Below are 19,315 nucleotides of genomic sequence, written 5' to 3'. Positions count from 1 at the left end.
ACCTTGCATTCTGTAGGTTCAAAATTCATACACTCGAATTACCCTTACCCTCCCCCCCTCCCCCCCCGCCCCGCCCCGGGTAATAATATTCACAACGTAACGAACACTTATATTATGTTCATGATGCAACAAAGTAATATAACTTTAATTCCATTTATTTCTTCAAGTAAACATCATCGAATTAAACTTAATTTTCTCTAGCCAATGAAGCACTCTATATATTTAATTTAATAACTTAGAAGCAAGGGCGGACCAATTTTGTGGTGCTCCAGCACCCATTAAATCCGACGCAAACTAGGTATAGATATATAGAAAATATATGAAAATTGGGTATAAAAACATGAAAAGCACCCTGGAAACCAAAAACTCAGATGGGTGCTTTGGTTTGAGCGAACTTTAAAGATTTGGGGGCTGGGGAACCTGAGTTTGAACTTCCGCTTGGGATTTTAATTTATTAATTTAATGAGGCACCCATAACTCTTAAATCTTGGGTCCGCCACTGCTTAGAAGACTCGTGCAAGGTTTATACTTGCCACCTATACTGCCATCTTCATCATCAATGGAGTATTGTCTTGTGTTAAATGCATTTGCATACCCCTTCATAACAAATTGGCTCTTCAACTACACATTTCAAATCACTACGGTCTGAATCGGTCTTAAACTTGATTTCTTCTTCCAACGCATATGAGAATTACAAAACTCGTTAGCATCTTAAAAGGGAAAAATTCCAAGAGAATTTAGTTATAATAAATTGCTGACATGCGACAAGTAAAAAGAGTAAAGCTAAAATAGACCATACATATCACGTGTTACTTTACGAGTTATTGAAACAAATACAAAAATTAGTGGGTTCAATGGCGGTGTCTTTATTATCTGCACTCACATATATTAGATTTTTTCTACAAATATAGGGTATGACTGAATAGGTGCGACCACACGTGCTATTCTATCCTAAATTCATCACATTGTTTGAACGAATGTCGTAACGAAAACTTAAGATGTAAAATAAAAAAGAAACAAAATATTTTGTTCATGATGCAACAAATTAAAGTGATGCAACAAATTAAAGTAATGCAACTTAATGCCATTTATTTCTTCAAGTAAACATCGGCGAAGTAAAAATGACATTCTCCAACCAATAAAGTACTCTATATATTTAATAACTAAGAAGACTCTTGCAAGTTTCCACCACCTTCATGATCAATGGAGTATTGTCTTGAGTAGTCCAAACATGTGCAAAACCCACCATGACAAACCGGCCCTTGAGGACCACATTCTAATCCAATACAGTTTGCAACAGTCTTACACTTGGTTTCACCTGGGAACGCATCTGAGGATCACATAACTCGTTAACATCTTAAGAGGACATAATTCTGAGAGAATTTAGTTATAATAAATCACTGACATATAACAAGGAAAAGGAGCATAATGCTAAAATGACCATATATATCACATATGATTTTACGAGTGACTGGGACATTCAAAATTGATGGGTTCAATGGCGGCGTATATAGTTAAATTACACACACAGATATCCTAAATTTTTATATATATATATATATGGTATAATTGAAAAGTATTTGGTGCGACAACACATGATATTCTATCCTGGATTCACTATGTTCTTTGTGAATGTTGAAAGAAATCATTTATAATCATTTTAATCAAACCATTAAGAGTTTCTAATGTTATTACTTAATTTTGTGTCAACAAGTGATTGAGTGAGAGAGAGAGAGAAAGAGAGAGAGAGTGAGAGAAACTGACCCTGTGAAATAATCAAGCAGGCGACTACCAAAAAAACAATCATCAAAGTCTTAGCCATATTGTATACAAGAATGATTTCTGACTTAAAGTGCTTCTGCCCACCACTTTATATAATACCTAGTTCATTAAGAACCTACCAATTTTCTTTCTAAAGAGAAAATTAGTTACTATAATACTGTTCCAATTAGAAATTGTTTTCATTCCAAATCTTGAATGTTTTTTAGCAGGTCAAGATTTGGTGTTATGAAAGTTAGTCAATGAAAAATGTTAGCGCATAAATAAATTACATTGCATAAGAAATTTTTTGGTATATGGAAAGTTAGTCAAAGAAAAATGCCTAATGCATAAATACATACCTTGTACAGATCTGATTTGCTACATCTTCTTTCTAATCTCATGTAATGCAATTAATGTTTTTCTTTCATTTCAAGCCCCCTTGTTCTCCGTAATCTTTTTGGTTATACAATGAGATCTCTTTATAACAGTGTCATTTGTTTGGAAATCTTTTGGCTACTATCACAATATGTTTTTGTAGAAAATATATAATAATGCATAACATAACATGAAAATCGATTCCAAAAGAAAAATTGGTTTTTTTTTTTTTTTTTTTTTTTTTTTTTGGTGAAAATAACTAACTGAATTTACCAAAGTGAAACTGTACAACTCAAGTAAAAACACAGGCAGTTTGGACAACAAAGCCCCAACCAGGGCTCACCAGCAAGCAAAACTCACACCTATACTACTACTGCCCACTTCCTAAGGATATAAGTTTAAGTTCAACATATATACAATCAGCTAACTTTGATCTCCTAACAGCTCTATAGTGCACTACCTGAATAATATTCCTAATAACCTGCTCATGGGATCTATGTTCTTCCTTGAATAGTCTGGAGCCTTGCCATTAGCGTCGTATACAGCCCCGGACAATATCATCGTATATACTTCATGACTAGGAGCCTTGCCATTAGCATATTGAATAGCTCAAGTCACTTCATCCTGCCAGGCCATTACAGGTCTTGCAAGTCCTTGCCACCCAATAACTTTCCCTAGATCCTGGCAGCATAGCTGAACAACATATGATCTATATCTTCAGTTTCCAAATTACACAAAGGGCATATATAGAGGATCATCAAGATTTGTCCAGCAAGCATTCCTGTCTTTTGTCTGAAGTCTCCTGTCTAAAGCAAAATACAACATGAATATCCATTTGGGAAGCCCAGAGCTGTTGCATACTAATCTTCTCCGATCCACTTTAGGATTCTGTAGAACCATTTGATAGAGTAGGATTCCGTTCTAGCCACAATATCCTCAGAACATCCAGTATGATCAACCATCCAAGTTGCCTTGAGTATTTTTTTTGACCATCAATGGTGCCTGTGCTACCTTATTAGTCCAGACCAGTCCAGTTTTAACATAATAAGTGTGAATTCATTTCACCCAGAGAGTGTCCTCCTTCTTACATATATTCCATAACATCTTGCCAATAGCAGCTGGATTTTAAAAAAAGAAGTTGATTGTTATAATAAAATAATGTTATGATAAAAGATGGTTATCATAGACTGTACTCACGTGTCCATTTTGTGCCTGTACTTTTCGCATCACTACTATTTAATAAAGTACTTACATTCTCTGTAAAATTGGGATGTTCCTTGGAGGATTGAAGGAACCATTAAGGATATCACCAAGACAAGCGAATTTGTGATTTCTAAATCATGGGTTCACCACAAAAAATAAAAAAAATAAAAAAATAAAATAAAAAAGAAGGAACAAATGTATTAAGTGGGGCTTGATCCCTAGATCTCTAGGTAAACAATTCAACCTTCAACAAAGTACATCATTTAACTTTTTTGTAGCATGTGTTCCAGCAGATACTATTATAATAATTTTAGAAAATATATACATAAAATACTTAGTTTTATTGGGAGACCATGTGTTCACGTGCCCCATTTTTGGCACCTAAAATCGCCCCTGATTGTAGCTAGACATGGTATATCACCAGACATTGTTTTAGAGAAGCTAACAAAGGTTGGGGGTATTATTAGAGCAAAAGGTGGAAGAAGGGTATTTGTGAGCCATTTTTCATACGTTAGGGGTATTTTTGCCTTTTTCCGTTTCTTAATATCTGTTGCTACTTGACTCTTCAATGCTACATTAGCAAAGATGTTTTGACTGTAAGAAATACATCAGTCACTTTTTAAAACTCCAGTCATGTTCTTCTGTTCTATGTGCTATTATTGTCCGTGCTGTTGCATTTACCTAATTTACATTGACTTATATTATCTAACTTGAGAAATTTTCCGCGCTTCGCGCAGTTTGAAAAGACATAAGCAAGTCATTCTACTCTTCCATATTTAATTATAGCCTCAATTTAATAATCATATGACAAATAAAATTAAATATAATGTGAAAAGTGACTTGCTAATATATAGATCCGCAAGAACTTTAACATCGAAAATCTTAAATTGAAATGGGATAAACTGACACAAAATAACATTAAAAGTGAACATGTGCCTAAAGTCTCTGGATTATGCCGAATTATTGATATTATATGACTTTGTTAATATGCGAAAAAATGATAAAAGAAAATAAGCAATTGACTTATGTAAAAGAACGAAATAAATGTGGACAAACAACCAAAGAGTTTCGCGTATAAGAATTTTAAATGGCATACGATTTTTTTATTTTTATTTTTAACTATGGGTATTCGTAACTATGGCATATAGTCTTACAGAACCAATATTACACACTAATTGTACAATGTAATTAATGATTTTAGGATGCAAGATCCTTAAAGTATTTTGGGACGTTAGTAACACTTTTTTTTTTTTTGGGTATTTGTTTAGTCTTCTTCATTAATATCTCATCCCTAGCTTATTGCTAGACTTTAGACAAATAATTATATGAGGCTAATAATTAGTATACGTAGTAGTATATTTGAAAAGTAGGAAAAAGGAACATGCTGCTATTTATAGTAACAAATAAAGAGAAAGTGTAGAAGATCATACTAAAAAGGAAAGATTGACCTGTGAGATTCGGACTGTCTTTGTATGCGTTAAAGTCGCCGATATTTTTGTCATTCTGAGATCTCTTCTCCTCATCCTCTAAATCCGCTTTTGAGGAGCTTTCTCGTATCTATTTTTCTTCTTCCCTTTCTTGTTCCTTCTTTAGTATTGTTGTCCATTGAAGTGCATCTTCCTCTTAAAGCATGAGAGTTTTGTCATTTTTAACAAAGCATGAGAGTTCTGTCATTTTTAACATTCTTTAGTAACTTTAGTAACTCTTTCTCAAATAGTAAGTCTTTTTAAAAAGACCACACCCCATTCAAAAGAAATATTTTACTGCAAACTAAAAAGCAGTACGTAGAACATTTCTTTCAACTTCTTCCATGGTAGGTGCCTATAAAAATTAACAAAAAACAACAATAATAACATACCCAGTGTAATCCCACCAAAATCATGGAACGAAATATCATAGTAGGGCTATATCGTTGTGTCATCTATATTAGGGATTAAACATAAATAGTAAAAAGAACAATTTGTTAGAGCATAAAATGGTATCATGGTTACCAATTAAGCCGCTAAAAGGTCCCTAAAGAATCGATTTCAACCTTCTCTGCTACTTCCATTGGAAGGAGTCGCACGCTTTCACCGGCATCTCAATAACGGAGATTTCACCGACTCTATTGTGTCAATTTCTTTTTAGAATCAAAAAATACTCGGTTCCAATATTTGCACACTACTAAAAAAAGGGCAATTTCGACCACATTTTTGGTCCAAAAAAAATCGACCACACGCGGTCGAAAAATCAACAATTTAATTTTTATTTTATTGAAGGAGAATTTCGACCACCCGGGTCGATTTTTTAAAATGAAAATATAATTTCGACCACGTGTGGTCGAAATTAAATTTTGTATAAATAATAAATGGGAAACGTTTAAATTAAAAAAAAATAATAAAAACCAATTTTCGACCACACGAAAATCGAAAACATTTATATGACCACATGTACATCGATATTCTACAACCGGCCGGTCTTTACTTTGGTCCTTTCTTTTAATTTCTCTCTCTCTCTTTCTCTTTCCTCTCTCCCTCTCCTCTCTCTACCAACACACACCACCTCTCTCCCTCTCCTCTCTACCCACACCACCCCACCGCCCCCGCCCGTGACCCTCAACCCCGCCTTCCGACCACCGCGATCCACGTCGGCTAAACATTTTCGGTGTACGTTTTTTCTCTTCTTTTTTTTTTTCCCAATGTCATGAACACTTACCAATGCATAATAATCTCATGTTATTAGCTACATTACCTTCTATATTTAGTAGATTTGATAACTTTATTTAGTGTCCAATATTTGTTTTAGGGTTTATTTTAGGTTTTTTTTTTTGGATTTTGAGTTGAAATTGAATGTTATTTTTTGGGCTGTTTTGGTCCTTTTTTTGGGATTATTTTGATTCTTTATTTATGTGCTCTTTATTTATTTTATGTGCTCTTTATTTATTTTTTTCCGCCCAATATTATATTTTTTTGAAGTAATATCAATAGTTTAAGTCCTTAATAAGGCAAGATAGCTTATATGAACCACATAGTGCTAATCATGATCAACCATTATTTTGTTGGTTTACTTTGGTTATGTAGATTTAGACACAATTAATTAGCTCTTCTTTACTAATTGTTTTTCCCCTAGTTGGTTATACGTATTATCATCATCCGTATGTCAATGGAAAAAAATAGAAGTATATTTCGAGGTAAAGTTTAAGTTGTCATTCTTTTTGGGCGCTTCAAAGTTGTCAATTAGCAAAGTTTTGGGCTGTTTTTGGTCCATTTTTTTGGGAGTATTTTGGTTCATTTTTTGGTACTGTTTTGGTTCGATTTTTGGTTTTTGTTATTTTTTGGTCATTTTTTGTTTTTTTGGGACTGTTTTTTTTTTTTTGGACTTTTTGGGGAGTTTTGTGGACTATTTTTTGGGATGTTTTTTTTCGTTTTTCCGTTTTTTATGATCGTTTTTGTTGACTGTTTTTGGTCATTTTTTTGTACTGTTTTTTCTAGTTGTTAATACATGGGTGGTTATTATGTAGTTATTAATTAAAGTTAAAAAGATTTAGGTACTTTATCTATCTAGTTTCAATTCGCCATTTAGGAAGGTTATACTTTGAAATAAAATTCTTTTACTAATCATATAAATTAAATATGGTTTAACAAGTTCAAACTTTCTGCAATCTGTGTATATGGAATCTCGTAGTTGGATGTACGATAGAACTAATCCTGGTCGATTTGGATTGAAGAATGAATTTGTAGCCGGCGTTTATGATTTTGTTGACTATGCTAAAACATGAGGATTTTACAATTCATGGTGTGGTTAGGTGTCCTTGTTCTAAATGTGAATGTATGAAATTCAAGACCCCAAAGATTGTTAGGCGACATCTAATGGAAAAAGGTTTTAAAAGTAATTATACGGCTTTGGACTAGTCATGAGAAACGCGTAACAATTTGGGTGGATTTCAACTTTGTTGTGGGTGAAAGTAGTAGGATGGTAGAACCCCAAAATTTTAGAATGCACGACATGGTTCGGGATGGTTATGGCATGCATTGGGGCTTTGAATCAAGTGGCCATGTTGAAGAACCTGAATGAAGAGGTCCGTTTTTATAAAAAGTTAAAAAAAGCTAGTCTTCTAAAAATGATGGTTCTACCCACTCTCAATTATGTCGTCGTTAGATTATCGAGTATCAATGCAGATAACAATGTTAAGGGGCAATGGATTCGTGATTGACCTCATGCATGAACTGACCCGACTCTAGAGATACCCGATAATTACTATAAGGCAAAGAGATTGGTATCTAAGTTGGGACTCTCGGTGAGATGATTGATTGCCGTGAAAATGGTCGCATGTTATACTATAATGATGACGTCGATCTAGAATGTTGTAAGTTTTGTGGTAGTGAACAGTTTAGGGATACACGTAGCGGGAAGAGAGTGGCTGTTAAGGCAATGCATTATTTACCTCTAATACCAAGGTTAAAGAGGTTGTATGCATCTAATAGCTCTGCTCCTCATATGAGATGGCACAGTGAAAATAGAAGGCCACCGGGTGTTATGTGTCATCCATCGGATGGTGAGGCACGGAAGCATTTTGATAGAACCTATCGGACTTTTGAACCACGTAACGTTAGGTTGGGTTTATGTTCGACGATTCACTCCCCATTCGGCTCGTCGCTCCATATTCTTGTTGGCGTGTTTATAACATATAATATATATATATATATCTATATATATATATATTATTAACGTGTAATCCAAAAGTCTTGATTGATGTGTACTTGCAACCTTTGGTTGATTAAAAATTGTGGGTTGAAGGGGTTGAGACATATGACATTTCGCGTAATAATTTTAATTTGAGGGCCGCTTTATATATGGACTATATAATGATTATATATATATGTATATATATGGATATATATATATAGCGTGTATCACTTTGCATGGAAAATACTAAGTCCTTCACTTTAAAAAACGGCAAAAAAAATTCATGGTTTGATTGTCACCGTCGGTTCTTGCCGATGGATCATCCCTTTAGGAGAATGAAAAATGCATTCAAGAATAATACAATTGAACAAGATTGTCCACCTCCAATACTGTCTGGTGAGAATATTTGGGAGAGGGTTCAACACCTCCCAAAAGTTACCGAAGAAGAACCATACAGATTCGATCGGTATGGGGTTTACCATAACTGGACAAAGCAGAGCATATTTTGGGAGTTGTCATATTGGAAGGATAATCTTCTACGCCATAATCTTGATGTCATGCACATTGAAAAAAATTACTTTTTAGACTGCGCAGAGGATGTAACATAATTTTGTAACAACATATATGGGTCTACAGTTGGTAGTCGATGGTAATCATTGCAATGCTAATAAAACCAAGTAGAGCACTAATTTACTGCCTCATAGCAATATTGTCAATGAGACGTTTTGTTCGTGGTTGAAGAAACGGTTGCAACTGTAATCGTGTGTCTTTTGACCTTTCAGGAGAAATGAATCTATAATCTATAATAATACTAAATGAGGGATAACTGTAGAAACGGTTATTTCTGTAAGGTTGTGTCTTCTGATTTTTTTTTTTTTTTAAAATGAATTTTTAGTAAATGATGAAAAGAATGAGAGAGGAAAACCAAAAAAAATGAGAAAATAGATAAATAGATTTCTTGATCATAGAGAGCGCCACGTCACCGAGTCTATGCCTCTCTTTTATATATATATATATATAGATTCTTTGATGATTGATTGCTTAACTCGACTAATGTGAAGGATTTGAGCACCAAAATTCATAGTCATCCGTCTTATACTTATCCTCAGACTTTACGAGCATGGGGCTACATTAAGATTTTCTTATTTATCTATTGTCACTTGATTTTTCATCGTTGGTCAGTGGCTAAGGATGTTTTGAGAATAAGAAATACATCAATTGCATTTTTTGAGCTATAATCCTGTTCCTCAGTTCTTATAGAGTTTCCTATAACAAATACTGGTAGACCAGTTGAATGGTTAATATATACTTAATGGTAAAGTTGCAATCTTTTAGCTGCAATATTCGTAGCTCTCCGTTCCCCCACACCCAAAAGAACAATAAATTTTTTTAGGACCTAGTTACATAAATTGCTAATATGTAACAAGTGAAAGGTGCTTCATTTCATTTCATGATCATTAAGATAGGAAAAGCACTTGCCATGATTTTGAATTTGTGGCTTTCTATACCGAAATATGCTCTTAAACCAATGTATTCACGCTTGCTAGAATGGCGGTTTAAGACCGGTCTCATGAAAACCTTATATTCATTACGAGGTTCAACTACATGAAAACCTTATAGTCATGAACTTTAGCTGTGGTCGTGACAAAGAAACCACTGGTTTTACTTGGTGGGCTGGAAACGCAGACAACTCAATTTATCAGGTAATTTTAGTGACATCCCGAAATTGTCTTGGGTTGAAGTATGACATTCAAATTAATTTTCGAATTAGTGGATCTTGCCAAAGGAAAGACGACACCATACTTATTTTGTACATTTTTGTTAATCCATTCAGGATCTATTGTCACGCCCCGAACTTGGGCCTGGACGTAACACGACACCCGATACCTGACTACATGTAGCCGACTGAATGAACATGTGATATCATAACATACCGAATGCGGAAAATAAACTAACACATGCTGATATACCGAAGGTCTAAATGATATAATCAAAAATGCGGAAACGTTGATATAAGTGTGAAGCATAAACTGTGGCCAACATGGCTTAACATGAAAAGCCCGCGATTCTGTCTAACTGTTATTCTAGTCTATAAAGCCTCTAGTGAAGTATTGAAACCCAACGAGCAAAAATCCCGGCAAATCACCGTACTTAAAAGTGTTGTAAAGACTATAACTAATGATAATGCCCCGAAAGAATTGGGGCTCACCGATCAGCTGATACTAGAAGTCCTAGCATTCAATCCGCCGTCTTGGGATATCTTTCACTAATTACGATATGTAATCTAGAAAAATAATAAAGCTATGAAATATAAATAAAATAAATGTAGTTATTATCAATAATTACCTCTTAGAGGTAGCTATGTCAAGTAATTTTTTCTTAGTTTTTTTTTTTTTTTAATCACTAATATTTGTAATTCAATTATAATATTTTACGTTATTTTTCGAAACATCTCCTAATTAACCATTCAAATCGGGTAACGATAAATCAAAGTAGAAACGAAACAATTATTTTTTTAAATAAGAACCAGCTAATTATCTTGCCAATTTGTGTTGTCAACTAAACGTTTTATAATATGATTATCCCTTAAATTTTAATCTCCCTCAAGGATTAACATTAACACGATTAAAAACCCATTTGCACTATTCTTATAAGTCTGTCTTGTCACAACATCCGAAGACTGAAGATCACAAATTCGTTAGTGTATTTCACATACATAGATTTTTGGAGACATAGTTATATAAATTATGATTACTGTGTAAAACAACCATGCATATCACATGTGATATGAGTTTACGAGTGATTGCAAATTAATCATCATATGATCAAAGCCAAAGCAGTTGGATCAAGATCCACCATTTTTTTTGAGTAAATGGTTAATCAAATCATAGCTTATTAAACTTTACTAAGGTCATAAATTATGTTTGCATGTTGTGTCTAAATGATTTTGCAAGAGTGACATAGAGAGCATGAGAAAAGTTATCATTCAAAGAGGGGAAAGAATAAAAAAAAACAGAAAAAAAAAGGGCCCTTCTCATTGCAACATTATATAATTAAGAAACTGAATATTGGTCCCTTCAAAACTAAAAACTTAGATCTTCTAAAAATAGAAAAGAAATTGTCTGGTCATCTTACAACCAAGTAATGCAATTTTATTGCATTTAACTAATTCTTCAATATGAAACAACATCGAATTAATCATAGACATAATTCCCATTAATATACAAGTTGCAGTCCCTTTCACATTTTATATCACCACAATCATCTCTAGTCTGACAATCTTTGCATTCTTCCATCATTCTTCCTGAAGATCACAAAATTCATTAGCATATAGTATAGACACAAATTAAGTTTTAAGGACCTAATTACATAAATTATCGGCACGTGACAAGTAAAACGTAAATCATGCTAGAACAACCGAAAGTCGGAGAGCCAAAAAGGGATAAAAATACATGTATAAACCAAAAGGGCGGCCAAAAATTTACATACCAAAAGGGGTATAACGTGCCGATCCACGCATACCCCAAATTTTTTTTTTTAAGGATGAAGCCGCAAAAAAAAAAAAAAAAAAAATTTTTAATAAAACGTGGAGGGATCCACGTTTTGCAAATTATGTTTGCAAAACGTGGATCCCTCCACGTTTTACAAACATACGTTTTACAAACCAAAAGTTGGGAATATTGTACACCCCTATTGTTCGGTATTCGGTGTATTGTTCGGAATTGGTGTAACCGAATAAAGTGGTAAATATTTTTTGGAGATTAGTGGAACCAATATATTACTCCCAACGTCCCATTTTACTTGTTCCTATGGACTTGCATTTCCCTTAAAAGAATAGTTTAAGCGTTTGTTTAACAAAATACTTATATTAATTGTGCCCTGAAAATTTTACTTTGATTACAATTAGATCTCTTTATAACAATCATCCTTTATAACAATATTCTTCACTATAACAGTTATGTTTTTTGTGGAACCGATCTTTTATGTTATGTTATATTATAAATGTACTTTATAATAACATTTCGCTATACCAGTCAAAATAGATGGGGACAAATGATGTTAACGGAGAGGTTTCACTGTTATTTACCGCTAAAAATGATTTTAGGATAATCAATTAAATTTGTTGAAAATGGGGTTAAAGACAAGGGGATCGTGATCGATCTAAACTCAGGCGTTCATGAGAAACTTGGAACAACTGATGGAAAAACTGGAATGTAAATAGCAAGGAAAACAGTAAAACGCTAGAGAAAATGTAAAGTGGTTCCTTGTTACATTCATAGCTTGAGAGCATAAAAATTTTCTAAGGTTACAAGGGCGTCCTTGAGAAGCAACTGGGCTTTTTTCTCAACAGGCCCCATGCCTCCACTTGGTGCGCTGTCTTGGTCCATTATCATTTGTCAACCCAAATTTTCCCTCATACTTACTTTATTATGTAGTTATTTAATAGTAAGAATAATATTCAAAGAAAATAATTATTATTTTCTAATTTGCTAAAATAGATAAATAAAATGAAAATTCTATTTTTGGTATAAGAGAATGGAGGGGAGTATTGTTCTTACACCAAATCATATATCTTATTCTTAGTTTCTCGTCATATACAATAAAACCCATAATTAATTGTTCTTTAATTGAGTTTATTCCTGTTGGCTGCATGTCTTTCTACAAAAAAAATGATAATTAATTGTTTTTGCCAACTTGGAACTTCCACATTGAGATGCTCCTTTTTAAATTTAATTTTACTCCTATATTAGAATTACATTAAAAAAAATATGTTTCGTCAGGCACTTCACAGATTTTATCTTGCATTTGATTTTGCAGCCACTATCATAGAGGTTAAGGCAAGCAGTGTGACTGAAAAGATCTTGGCGATTCATTAGGGTTTATGACCAAAATCTAACGATCAAATTAATTACTACTATCAAATAATTTTTAATTTGGAGACCCGCCAGGGTTTTGCTCCAGATTCTGACAAAATAATTATTTTTGCACTGTTTTTTAATGAGATCAAAATTTAAACGATGACATTTATATGAAAAGAAGCATAATATTTTATTATGATTTGCCAATTGGATGATATTGCGTTTAAAAATAATTTTGCCCTAAATAAGACTCTTTAATGACTACATTGTGGATGATATTGCGTTTAAACGATGATACTTAAATATCCTATATGTTCAAATCACTCATAATTTTTTTTATAGAGGAGCTTTTACCATAAAATAAGACTTCTCTATATGAATTCGAATTTACCAAGCCCCAAAATAAATATCGTGCGCTGAATGGGAGCAAAAAAGAAGATATATGTCAGTAAATGCTAATATGAAATACTTATCTAACTTTTAGATGGAGATCCATCAAAAGGTCTTGGAGTGTAATTGGGATAACTCATCAACTTTGATTGATTGGTTCACTTACTGGTGGAAATTCCGTCAAAAACGGTAATAAATACAAAATTTTAAATAAATCTTACTAATCATATGAAAATGTTTGAATTGCGTGATAATTGGTGGACGTTTTATGTGAATGAGATTCGAATTCTATGACCTTCAAGATGAATTGTGCATAGGAAATAAAGGGATATAGGAGAAAAGAGAAGAATTTGTTGGGTACATATAGAAAAACACTTTTACACTAGCTTAAAGAGTTGGGAAGAAGGTAATCTCTCCAACGTCACTTGGCTCAGGTTTAGATAAATGATTGATTGAATAATATCTGGATCAAGAAATTCTTTTTCTTTTGTAATTTTATTCGTGAGTTTTCTTCAAAAAGGCACCTGCCTTTTCTCGTAAATGTACAACCATTTCTTTGAAAAGACTATGGATCCACCTATTCGTTGGCTATATATATTGAGGGCTTTCCTAAAAATTGAAAATCGACTTTAGACATCCTCTTTCTTTCCTCTGTTTTGCATTATTTTAGGAAAGAAATGAGCCGTGTCATTTGCTTCGGTCTTGCATTCGAAGGTTGTGAGCTTCGAATAAAAGATTCTACTCATTTAGATTACTATTTATATTTTCAGTTTTGAAGACTATAGACAACAATAATTCAATGTTAAAGCACTAATCTTGCACTCTATAGGCCCAAAATTCGTACTCTTCATTTCCCCAACCCTGAATATTGGTCCCTCAAAAAAAGTATAGTAATAATATTCATAAACAACACTTAAGATCTAAAACAGAAAAGAAATAAGATTTTCTGATCATGATGCGACCAAGTAATGCCATTTATGTCTTCAAGTAAACATCATCAAATTAAACATAAAATTCATCAGCCAGTGAGACACTTTATATATTTAAACTACGACTACTCTTACAAGGTTAATACTGTTTATGATCAATGGAATATTGTCTTGAGTTAATTCATACATTAGCATACCCCTTCAACACAAATTGGCTCTGAATTTTACATTTCAAAGCACTACAGTGCGAATCAGTTTTACACTTGATTTTTTCTGCCAACACATCTGAGAATTACAAAACTCATTAGCATCTTGAGAGGACATAATTCTAAGAGGATTTAGTTGTAATAATCACTGAGATATAACAAGTAAAAGGTGCACAATGCTAATTTGACCATAGATATCGCATGTGACTTTACGAGTGATTGTGACATTCAAACTTGGTGGTTCAATGGTAGTGTATTTCGTTACAGACACACATATTCTGAATTCATATTTTTGCGCTGATATCCCTTCAAAACGCGCTGGTCTTTAATTTTTGCCTTTCGCCTAAAAAGTGGTCGAAAATACTCTGAAGTTCTGGATTCGAACATCGGCTTAGAAAAGAAAAATCGCAAGGCTAGGTTTCGCTATGCTGTAGTTCCAAGTTAGATCTTATAAGGCATAACTTCTGTAGTTCTAAGTTATACCTAGGGCAAAAGTTATGCCTTAGGTAGGGGAAGAAGAAATGAGGAGGAGATTACAACGTGGAGATTTGAACCCTCACCAACAAGGTGAAAGTTTAGGTAGCCAACCAACTGAGCTACTAGATCCATTAGGCATAACCGAATAGGCCTAATTTGCTACCAAATTCTTCCTTGCAAATTTTTTATTATACTCTGCCGGGGTTCGAACCCAGAATCTCATGAGTATTTTTGGCCACTTAAAGTGCCGAAGGGCAAAAATTAAAGACCATCAATTTGAGGGGCAAAAAGTAAAGACCTCCCTCGAATAAGGGCATTTGTGCCAATGATCCTTCTGAATTTATACATAAACATATACGGTATACATACAGAACAGTTATGATGTAAAATAGAAAAGAAACAAAATATTTTGTTCATGATGCCACAAAGTAATGCCTTTTATTTCTTCAAGTAAACATCATCGAATTAAACATAATATTCTCTAGCCAATAAAGTACTCTATGTATTTAACAACTAAACCGCCATTTTCATGATCAATTGAGTATTGTCTTGAGTTAATCTATACACACGCATACCCCATCTACACACACAGCCTCGTCAGCACATTGCAAAGCATCACAGTCTGATCCAGGCTTGCACTTGATTTTTTCTTCCAACGCATCTAAGGATTACAAAACTCGGTAGCATCTTAAAAGGGAAAAATTCCGAGAGAATTTAGTTATATTAAAATTGTAAATTGCTGACATGTGACAAGTAAAAAGTGCAAAGCCTAAAGTAGACCATATATATGACATGTTAGTTTACGACTGATTGAGACACATAAAAAAGTTAGTGAGTTCAATGGCGGTGTATTTATTTTATACACTCACATATACTAAAATATATGGTATGACTGACCCACACGTGCTATTCTATCCTAGATTCACTATATTATTTGAACGAACGTCGTAATGAATACTTAAGATGTAAAATAGAAAAGAAACAAAATATTTTTTCATGATGCAACAAATTAAAGTAATGCCATTTATTTCTTCAAGTAAACATCAACGAATTAAGCCAATAAAGTACTCTATATATTTTAAAAAAACTAAGAAGACTCTTGCAAGGTTAATACTTACCACTTAAACCGCCACCTTCATGATCAATGGAGTATTGTTTTGAGTATTCCAAACATATGCATACCCCATCTTGACAGACTGCAGGCTGTTGAACACCACATTTCAATTCAGTACAGTCTGAATTAGTCTTACACTTGATTTCACCTGGCAACGCATCTGAGGATCACAAAACTCCTTGGCATCTTAAGAGGGCATAACTCTGAGAGGATATAGTTATAATAAATCACTGACATATAACAAGTAAAAGGTGCATAATGCTAAAATGACCATATATATCACATGTGACTCTACGAGTGATTGAGACATTCAAAATTGGTGGATTCAATGGCGGTGTATACAGGTAAACACACAGATATCCTAAACTTATATCTACACTAGTGAAGTGATCCGCGCTTCACGCGATAGTGAAAGACTTGAGTAAACTAATGAAATGATGCTTTTATAAATTTATTTAGAAAAAATATATTTTCACGGTATTCATATGAACTGAATACTATAATTGATTAAATATCTAAATCACAAATTAAAATAGTTTCAATAAAATTATTTGTGAAATCTTTGAGGATGAGAAATTGAGAATTATTGCATTCTTAGTCCACCAACCATCTTGATGATCATTGAATGACTGAACGGATGCAAGTCATACACTCTTATAAATTACTTACTCAAAGTAAAAATGGTTACATAGTAACAATAACTAGCTGCAGTAAATTTACCAATGAACGTTAAAAATTAAGAAGACTATTTTTAACTTCAACGTTATAACATGTGTATTACCATTTCTTCTCAATCTTCTGTTCTTCCCAGTCTATTGCAATGTGGGTTTTCCAGTTCCGGTATTGTTTTGGATCTACCAGATATGTTTCTCTTTTTTGTTCATAGCTAATCAATTAATATATCCATTAAATTCCTTATCGAAAACAAAATCAGGAAGGGAAATAGATATATCCATTAACTGTTTCTTAGGTTGGTATTACTTGTGCCTGGTGCTAAATAGATATAAAAGAGGAAGAGTAGTATAGTAAAGTAGAAGGATTTTGTTTATAGATTCAACAACCCAGACAACTTGCTAATTATTTAAATGCTTAACACAGTTAATAGGTCCTTGTGACATATTAACCAAAGTGATATTTTTCGGAAATATCATCTGCCTGAAAACAGTACAGATTAAGAGAGCAACAAGTACCATTGTGATGAAACAAGAGACACTAATTGTATCTCTTTTTATGGCTGATATTGTAACTATATCTGAATTAAAAACCCAAAATTCTAATCTTATAGTAATCCTTGGCCCCATAATTTGTACAGCAAACTAATAGCAGTAGCAATTTAGTACTTAGGGGTGGAAGAGGTTAAAGAAAAGTTGGGTCTTCCGATACTAGTTCTCCCTCAGTTCACTTTTACTTGTCCGTTTTTAACTATATTATATGCATACTCCTTAAGAAATAATAAATGAAGTACATAATTTACCAAAGGTAACCATATTAATTGGTGCACATTTTTATTGAATTTGAAAAATGATTTGAAGTGAGTATTTAATACAACAACAACAACAACAACCATTGTTGAAATCCCACAACGTATCCGGGAGGGTAGAAATGATCGACTACCAAGGTATATTCCGAAAGACCCGGCTCAATAGAAAGCATAAAAGCATAACAAGAGGTCAAATAAGGCCAAGAGATTCGAAGCGATATGGAAATGCAAATAACTAAAGCGACTAAGCCATGATGAAGCACTTTGTAAAGGAAGAAGTTTTTATCACGTATAAAATAAGATAATCAAAGTAAATAGATAACAAATAATAAACCAAAGCACAAATGTGACTACTAATATGAAAGGATAAACGTTACTAAACAGGAAAATAGAAATTGTTCTGTCTTGATATGCTAAAAGTGACGAGTAAAAATGAAAATCTATTTTTAGAATACTGGACAGATAAAAAGTGAACGGAGGGAGTACTAATTTTAATTTCCGTGAAACTTTTTCTTTTTGTTTTAATATACAAAGGACCCATGTGATTGTCGACTTGGGTTATTGAAATTAGTGCCATTAAAGTTGTTTGCTTACATACAATTTTTATTACTATACAAGTCAATCTCCTTTCTCCAATGCGCTGGGTTTTAGTTTAATTTAGGATTTAATTTGTATTGGTTTAATTAAATGACGTGAACCTCTAATTGAAGGTCACGTGTAATATCTAGTATCGTAAAACCGGCATTAATGAAAAATGGCATGGATGAGCCATCTTGGTAACGGCGATGACATAAATGAGTCAAACTAATGACATAAATGAGTCAAACTATTGACAAGTGGTATAAATTAAATGAGTCATTTCCGGTAGTTCGATGGCATATTTGATCCTTTTCCGTTAATTTAATTATGATTGTGTTATTTATGTTGAAAAAAATGGTTGACCGACAAACTCTTACAATTTTTTATAAGATTTCCCAGGTGAACTGGGGTGTTATATATCAAAAGGCAAATACAAGAAGGTGGACTTGGCCTTACCTCCGATTACAACACTAGGATAAAATTATTGTCCTTCGCAAAAAGAGGGAAGGTGAAGCTAACATTGACATTCCAACCCTCGCAAAAATCTACCTATACAGCTAACTAACAAAAAAGTTTGCCTTGTCATATTTGAGTCGTATACTTGTCATATTCTGACTGCTTAAAGCTAGTTTGGCTAGATGATCTGTGACCTTATTAGCCTCTTTGAAACAATGTTCAACCTTGACATTAGCTTGTTTTTTCATTTGTTGAATCTCCTCAATGATCACTCTCAATTTGTAGCGGAAACACTTGTTGTCATTAACCATCTGAACAATAGAGAGGGAATCCACTTCCAACGTGAAGTTCCTGTAGTTTAACTATAAACACTTCCTCAACCCAAAACTTGCTGCCAAGGCTTCAGCTTCTAAGTTACTGTCACAATGTATAGGAGAAGAGAAGGCTATGATAAATTCACCTTTGTCATCTCTCAAAACTCCTCCTATACCAGCTTTGACACTAGATGAGATAAAACTCCCGTCTGTGTTAAGTTTCAAAAAACCCGAAGGAGGAAAGTTCCAGCAAACCAAAGTAGTCTTGGGATAAGGTTTCAGTCTGAGTAGGATATCACAGCAACATATCCAAGGTAAATTTAAGTTGACAGTAGGGTAAGCTTGAATGATAGAATTTAAGATGTTTCTCCCGGCTTGTTGGATCATTTGGTACACACTAAACTTCTTTCTGTCCCCATAAGTGCATTCGCAATGTTGCTTCCAGATCTCCCAACAAATAAACAATGGGACTATCTGAGCAACTCTTTTGTGTACTGCATTTGAAGT

General features: G+C 33.5%; 1 long non-coding RNA gene across 1 annotated transcript; it reads right to left on the bottom strand.

Moving 5' to 3' along the window:
* Nucleotides 1-1,069: 1,069 nt before the first annotated feature.
* LOC132066779 (uncharacterized) lies at nt 1,070-1,845 on the bottom strand. Its single transcript, XR_009416938.1, has 2 exons — nt 1,765-1,845; nt 1,070-1,330 (listed from the first exon to the last, which is right to left on the bottom strand). It is a non-coding gene; the product is annotated as an uncharacterized LOC132066779 (long non-coding RNA).
* Nucleotides 1,846-19,315: the final 17,470 nt, after the last annotated feature.

The sequence above is a fragment of the Lycium ferocissimum genome, chromosome 8, assembly GCF_029784015.1.
Source record: "Lycium ferocissimum isolate CSIRO_LF1 chromosome 8, AGI_CSIRO_Lferr_CH_V1, whole genome shotgun sequence".
In the NCBI taxonomy this organism is placed as follows: Eukaryota; Viridiplantae; Streptophyta; class Magnoliopsida; order Solanales; family Solanaceae; genus Lycium; species Lycium ferocissimum.
Note: the sequence above shows the minus strand (reverse complement) of the source record. Positions and strands in the feature narration are given on the sequence as shown.